This window comes from Miniopterus natalensis, chromosome 7 (assembly GCF_054644295.1).
Source record: "Miniopterus natalensis isolate mMinNat1 chromosome 7, mMinNat1.hap1, whole genome shotgun sequence".
In the NCBI taxonomy this organism is placed as follows: domain Eukaryota; kingdom Metazoa; phylum Chordata; class Mammalia; order Chiroptera; family Miniopteridae; genus Miniopterus; species Miniopterus natalensis.
The window spans coordinates 6405005-6411523 of NC_142087.1; positions in this window are offsets into that span (position 1 = coordinate 6405005).

Genomic DNA, 6519 nt, shown 5'->3' on the forward strand with positions numbered 1-6519 from the left:
CTTTTCAGTAACAAGCCCCTGATTGGCCCTTCACTCAGCAGCAAAACAATGGCGGTAATAATGATAACAACCTAAATGTTCCACCACAAGCGCTTCGGAGCATCGCCAGCTGTAACAGCTCCCTCTCCACCTTACATCCCCAGCCAGATGCCCTCCATTTCCCTGTTCCCCCTTTCAGCTCAACTCCTCGAAGGCGTTGTCCAGACTTGCTCTCCATGCTTTTCCCTTTTCTCTCTTGAACCCATTACAAAGAGGCTTGCATCCTGATAGGGGACGAGAGAGGTGCCTTCGCATGCCAGGGCCAGTGATGGGTTTCCCCTCTTGCCCGCTTCTCTTCTGGGCGGGGGGGATCTGACACGCCCACTCCCCCACTTGGCTTCAGGAGCTGCTGGTTTCCCACCTGCTTCACTGACTGTTCTTCCTCCGCCTCTTCTGCTGGACTCACCTCCTCTTTTCACCCTTCCACACTGGCCTGTCCCCAGGCTCAGCCCTTGGACCCCTGTCTACACTTGTTCCCTAGTTGATCTCAAGCAGTTTAATGGCTTGGAACACCAACTGTAGTCAATAATTCCCAAGTGTCTCTCTCGTTCTGAGTCTCTCCTGAATTTTGGATTTAAATAGCTAACTGCTTCCTGGACACGTCACTAATTAGATGGCCAGAGGCCCCTCAGACTTAATGTGTCTAAAGCAAGTCTTGACCCACACTCCTTCCACTCTTCCCCAGCACTACCGCCTACTCAAAAGTTCAAGCCAGCAACTTGGAATCAGTCATCCTAGAAAGCTGGCACCCTCACCCCGCCTCCACTCCTCCAAGAAATCCCACCAGCCTCTAACTTCCATCCAGAAACCCACTGCTGCTACCACCCTGCCTGGGCCACTAGCATCACTTGCATGGATTATTGCAATAGCTGCCTTAGTGAGTCTCTATTTCTATCTTTACCCAGTACAACCTTTTCCCACCAAAAGCCAGAGTGACTCTAAAAATGTGAACCAGATCATGTGACTTTGTTGCTCAAAACCCCAGTGACATCACATCGCTTGGAGAATCAAAATCCAAAGTCTTTACGATGTTCTACAAGATTCCACCAACCCAGCTCCTGTCTCCAGCTCCACCTTGTCTCCATTGCTCTCCTCTCACTACACTCCAGCCTCTCTGGCCTCCTGGCTGTTCCTCAAACACAGTATCCTCTGGCCTCCTGCCCCTTGCTCTTACTCTACCTAGAATGCTCTTCCCCCAGACATCTTCAGAGCTGCCTTCCACTAATGTCACAGAGGTCTCTGCTCACATGTCACCAATCAGATAGGCCTTTTCTGATTACTGGTGACCAATTATCCTAGTTTGTCTGGGACTTCCAGGTTTCCTGGGATGTGGGACTTTCAGTGCTTAAACCAGTACAGTTCTGGGCAAACCAGGATGGTTGGTCTCTCTACAAAACCAGTCCCACTCATTCCCTATCCACTTTTCCTGCTTTATATTTTACTTTGTAACATTCATCATTCTTTGACACCTTCTCACGTTAACGCTTTATTTTCTGTCTCGAATGAGAACATCAGCTCCACGAGGGCGAAGACTTCTCGTCCACTGTTGACTGCAGTACCTAGAACGGGGCCTGAAATATAGTTGGTGCACCATACATGTTTGACTAATGAATCAAGGAATGAATTGATAAGATAAATTCCTGGACATATATAAAGTGGAAAATTACCCGACAACAAACAAAACTGACATAGGAGCCTATGTAAATGGAAGCAGAAACATATGTGCTACAGTGTCAAATGAAAAAAAAAAACCAGATTTCAGAATGGTAGGTGTATCAGGGATACTATCTTTGTACAGAACAAGAGACATATGTACACATGTACTCTTGTGTACAGCCACAGAGGAAAGTCTGGAGGGCCATGACCCAAGGTGACAGTGGGTTAGGTCATTTTTTTTTAATCTTTGTGCCATTGTGTAAAGCTTCTAAGTCCTGGTGGGAACTTTAACATACCCATTGCCCACCATTGCCCTCTCCCATCACCTTGACTGTGACCCCCACACGAGCAGCTCTCTGCTCTGAAGGCTTCTTGCTCCCTTCTCTGCACCAGCTTCTGCTGTTGCATCTGTCTTCCCTCTACTGTGATTGATTCATTTACACCACTGCCTGCCCAAGGCATGCCAATGACATACCAGTGACAGTGTGCACCAAGTGCCAGCTTGATCTGATTTTGTTCCCACAACGCCATAGGTTGGGAACTATCATCTTCCCTGTCAGGGGAGAAGACTACTGAGGCTTGAGGAGGTGAAATGAATTGATCAACCACATAGCTAGTTAGTGATATAACTGAGATTTGAACCCAGCCGGTCTGACTTCAAAGTCTGAACTTTCAGGGAGAAGTTAGGAATTCAGAAGAGGGAGGCATGAAGTTAGTGGGAAGGAAGTCAGGATGTATCCTGGTTAGTTAGGAAGGAAGACAATTAGGTAGCGAGTTGGTTGAAAGGGGAGGAGGCAAAGGAGAGAGGGATGAAGGGAAAAAAGTTAGGAAAAAAGAAAATTAGTAAAGAAGGAAGCAAGGGACGGAGGGAGAGAAGATTTAGGAAGAAGAAAGGGAATTAGGAAGAAGGGAGTTAGGCAGGAAAGGAAGTCAATAGGTAGTTAGGAAGGAAGTTAGCTAAGTCACCAGTTAGTCAGTTTGGCAGACCATCAGGTTGGCAGGCCGGTGTCCTGCTCACAGCTGAGCCTCTCACCTGAAAACTCTGCGTCCCAGCTCAGGTCCTGGGGAGCAGCCCCGAGCACAGGTCTGCCCTCCCGGTTCTCTGCATGGTCCCCCAGTCCTGAGTTGCCGGAACAGCCTGCCCAGTCAGGAACGACCTGTCATCCACTCGCTCAGACTCCTGAACCAGCTCAAGTTCAGCCTCCCAGCCCCGCCGGCTGAGGCTGGCCGCGAGGCCTTCCAGTTACTAATTAACTGCGGGACCTGAATCACGATGCTGGCTGCACCCACTGGCTCCTTGAAGGACCTGCCCTGGGGATCCTCTGAACTTTTAAAAGCTACTGCACAACTTATGTGACCTCGGGCAAGTGACTTAGCTCCCTGAGCCTCATGTGAATTGGTGATGATAGCGTGTGTCCTGAGTCACAGGGAGGATCTCTGAAGTCCCTTTCAACACTGTCACATTTTTATTGCCTGAAAGCTCACCCTCACCCTCCCAAGTTCAGCCCAAATGCTGACTCTCCTACACAGCCTTCCCTGATTCCATCCGCTGAATCACTTCTCCTTCTCATAGAGCCTGGAAACCATCCAAAGGGCTTGTTGCACACAGCTCTCCCCTCTGCCAGTCTCCGAGAGGACCACCAGCCTCTGTGATTAGCCCTGCCATTGACACCGGCAGGGAGGGGCAGCTCATGCCCACCTGAGCTAGCCTCATGCCTGACACCTCTGGAGCTCTTTTGTATTGAGCCAAAGCCTGCCAGCCAGAGCTCTCTTGATGGGCACCATCTTGGGAGAGCCACAGCTGGCTGAGACCCATGCCTCGCTCTGCCCTTCGGGAGACCTGATTCTCAGCTCTCCCCACCTCCCATGGACAGAAGGTTTTCCCTGGTTGATCTGAAGGTGCCCAGACTAAGGGTTCTAACTCCGGGCAAGGGCAGGGACTGGCCTGCTGGACAGATAAGAAAAGCTCCACCCAGTGACTCCTCCTCAACAGGCCACTCAAAGTCTGACTGTCATCCTGCTTTCTCCAATTCCATTTCATTAAAATGCCAACAACTTCCCATTCATTCGAATGCTTTAAAAGCTGGCTGCTCTAACAGCGCCCAGGAGGAGCCCTGCATGCCCGCTCCCCACCTCCACTAACACACCCATAGGCATGTGACTGGCCTCAGCCCAAAGAGGCGGTGGCTGGCCCAGGTGCACCAAGCAAATCAGGGCAGAGCCCTGGGTCCTGCCCCTTTCTGAAGCTGTCCTGCTCCACAAAGCCTCTCCTCCCCTGCAAACCCAAAGCCGGTTTTTACATAAACTCTATCGAAGAATTCCAACATACAGCAGTATGTGAAATAAAAGTGGAAGCTTCTCCAAACCATCTTCAATCTCTTTCTCAGAGGTAACTGCTGTTTACTAAATGGTGACTATCCCAGATTTCTGCTTGTGCCCTAATGTTCATCTCATACACTCCCCACCCCAGAAAAATGGGCCATACTAATTGTTCAGCCACTCACTTTTCTTCTCACACATCTTTTCATATCAACACATACTCAAATTTTTTTAAAAAACATCTGCATCACAATGTATAATATGGATTAATTTCCCTAAGCCTGTTCCTTAGTCACTGTTTCTTTAGGCTGGACATTTAGGCTGCTACCAGTTTCACAAAAAGTCTAATAAGGCTACAGAGAACATCTTTGCATTAATATCCCATGGCCTGCCCTGGCCAGGTAGCTCAGTTGGTTAGGGCATCATCTTGATGTGCCAAGGTTGTGGGTTCAATCCCCATTCGGAGCACATGCAAGAGCTGACCAGTAAATGTATGGATGAATGGAACAACAAATCGATGTTTCTCTCTCTCTCTTCTCTCCCCTCCCCGCCCCCATTATGTGTGTGTGTGTGTATATATATATATATATCTTGTGGTCTGGGGCTCATGTTTTTCTGTCTGCTAAACTGCAAGTAAAGGTGCTGGGTTAATGCTGGCCTCTCTACCAAATTAGGATATGCATTACCGCCCCATTTTCTTCCTTCTTTCCCCTTCCACCCTCCCTGTCTCTCCCCTCTCAATTGGCCAATTCTGTTGTTTGGGTATGAAGGTCCAAGATATGTATGTCCTCAGGGGTGAGAAGGGAAACAAGAGACTGAACCAATGAGAAACTCAAGTTCATGAATATTCCCTCCACCATGAGATCCCTCAGCCAACTTTTCTGTGCTTTGTCTGGCCCCCTGCCCTTCCTTCCACTACCCCTACCTGCACACACGTTCTCACACCTGCAGATTCATCCACAGGCAGAGGGATAATGGGCTTTGGGTCAGTACCAACAAATCTGCTACCCACGTGGGCTGGGTGCAGGACCCTTGGGCCAACAGAGGTCACACATAGGATCAGCTTTTCTATTCCTATAAAAAAGGCCATAGGAATTTTGATAGGGTTTGCATTGAATCTGTAGATCACATCTTAACAATATTAAGTCTTCCTACCCCTGAACATGGGTGTCCCTCATTTATTTAGATCTTCTTTGATTTCTTTCAGCAGTGTTTTATAGCTTTCACTTCCATCTCATTTAAATTTATTCCTAGGTATTTTATTTCTATAGGTGCTATTACAAGTGGAATTGCTTTCTTAATTTCTTTTTTGGATTGTTTGTTGCAGGTATATAGACACACAAGTGATTTTTTTTTTTTTTTTTTGGTATTGATCTTACACCCTGCAACTGTGCTTAATTTATTTACTAGCTCTAGCAGCTTTCTTTTGAATTCTTTATATATAAAATCATTTCATCTATGGATATAATTTTTACTTCTTCCTTTCAAATGTGGGCACCTTTTATTTATTTTTCTTATCTAATTGTTCTGGTTAGAACTTCCAGTTCAATACTGAATAGCAGAGGTAAAGGTAGGCTTTCTTACCACTTGTCTTGTTCCTGATCTTGGGTAGAAAGCTTTCAGTCTTTTACTATTGAATATGATGTCGGCTGTGGGGTTGTTGTTGTTTTTTTAGATGCCCAGTTCCTAGTTTTCTGACTGTTTTTCTTGTGAAATGGTGTTGATTTTGTCAAATGACTTTTCTGCATCAATCAATTGAGATGATCATGTGTTTTCTCCCCTCTAGTAATGTGGTGTATTACATAGATTGATTTTCTTATGCTGAACTATCCTTGTATTCCTGGGATCTTCCTCTTTTTTTTTACTTAGTCTCTCATTTCAATGGAGCACATCCTTCAATGACTTTCTAAGGAAGGTACAGAGGAGGTAAGAGTTTGAAACCTGGCTATATATTCTGGGCAGTATTCTCAGCTTTATCCTGCAACCTTGTGTTCCATTATTTTACCTCTGCAATCACATTTTAAATGTCCCCAAATCCTTTCTTGTCTCTCAGTGTTTCTTTTCCTTTTACAGCAGCCACGGCTGGGTGAGGATTGAGCGTCTGGCAAGTGGAAAAGTCAACTCTCCTACTGTGATAGTTAGGAAAGGAAGGGTGGATGAGGTGGAAGGAGACTGGCAGATGAGGTGGCAGAAAGGTGGGGGTATTCCTTCCGATGACTTCCATTTTCTCTGTGACAGAGGTGGCAAGAACATCTATTGAGACAACAGGGAAGGTAATGGGGTAGGCGGTTTCAGGAGCATAAAAAGGGAAGTCAAAGCTAACCCCTCAGTAACCCAGCTGCTTCCCAGGCAGCCCCAAGGGATCACAATGAAACCAGAGACTATTGGTCAACCATGGCGACCAATCTGCTCAGTCAGGTGAGTTCCTGGTCAAGGTGTAGAGAAGACAGGCTCTTGGACAACTCCATGGTTGGTATTCTTCTAGCCATGTGACCTGGAAGAGCA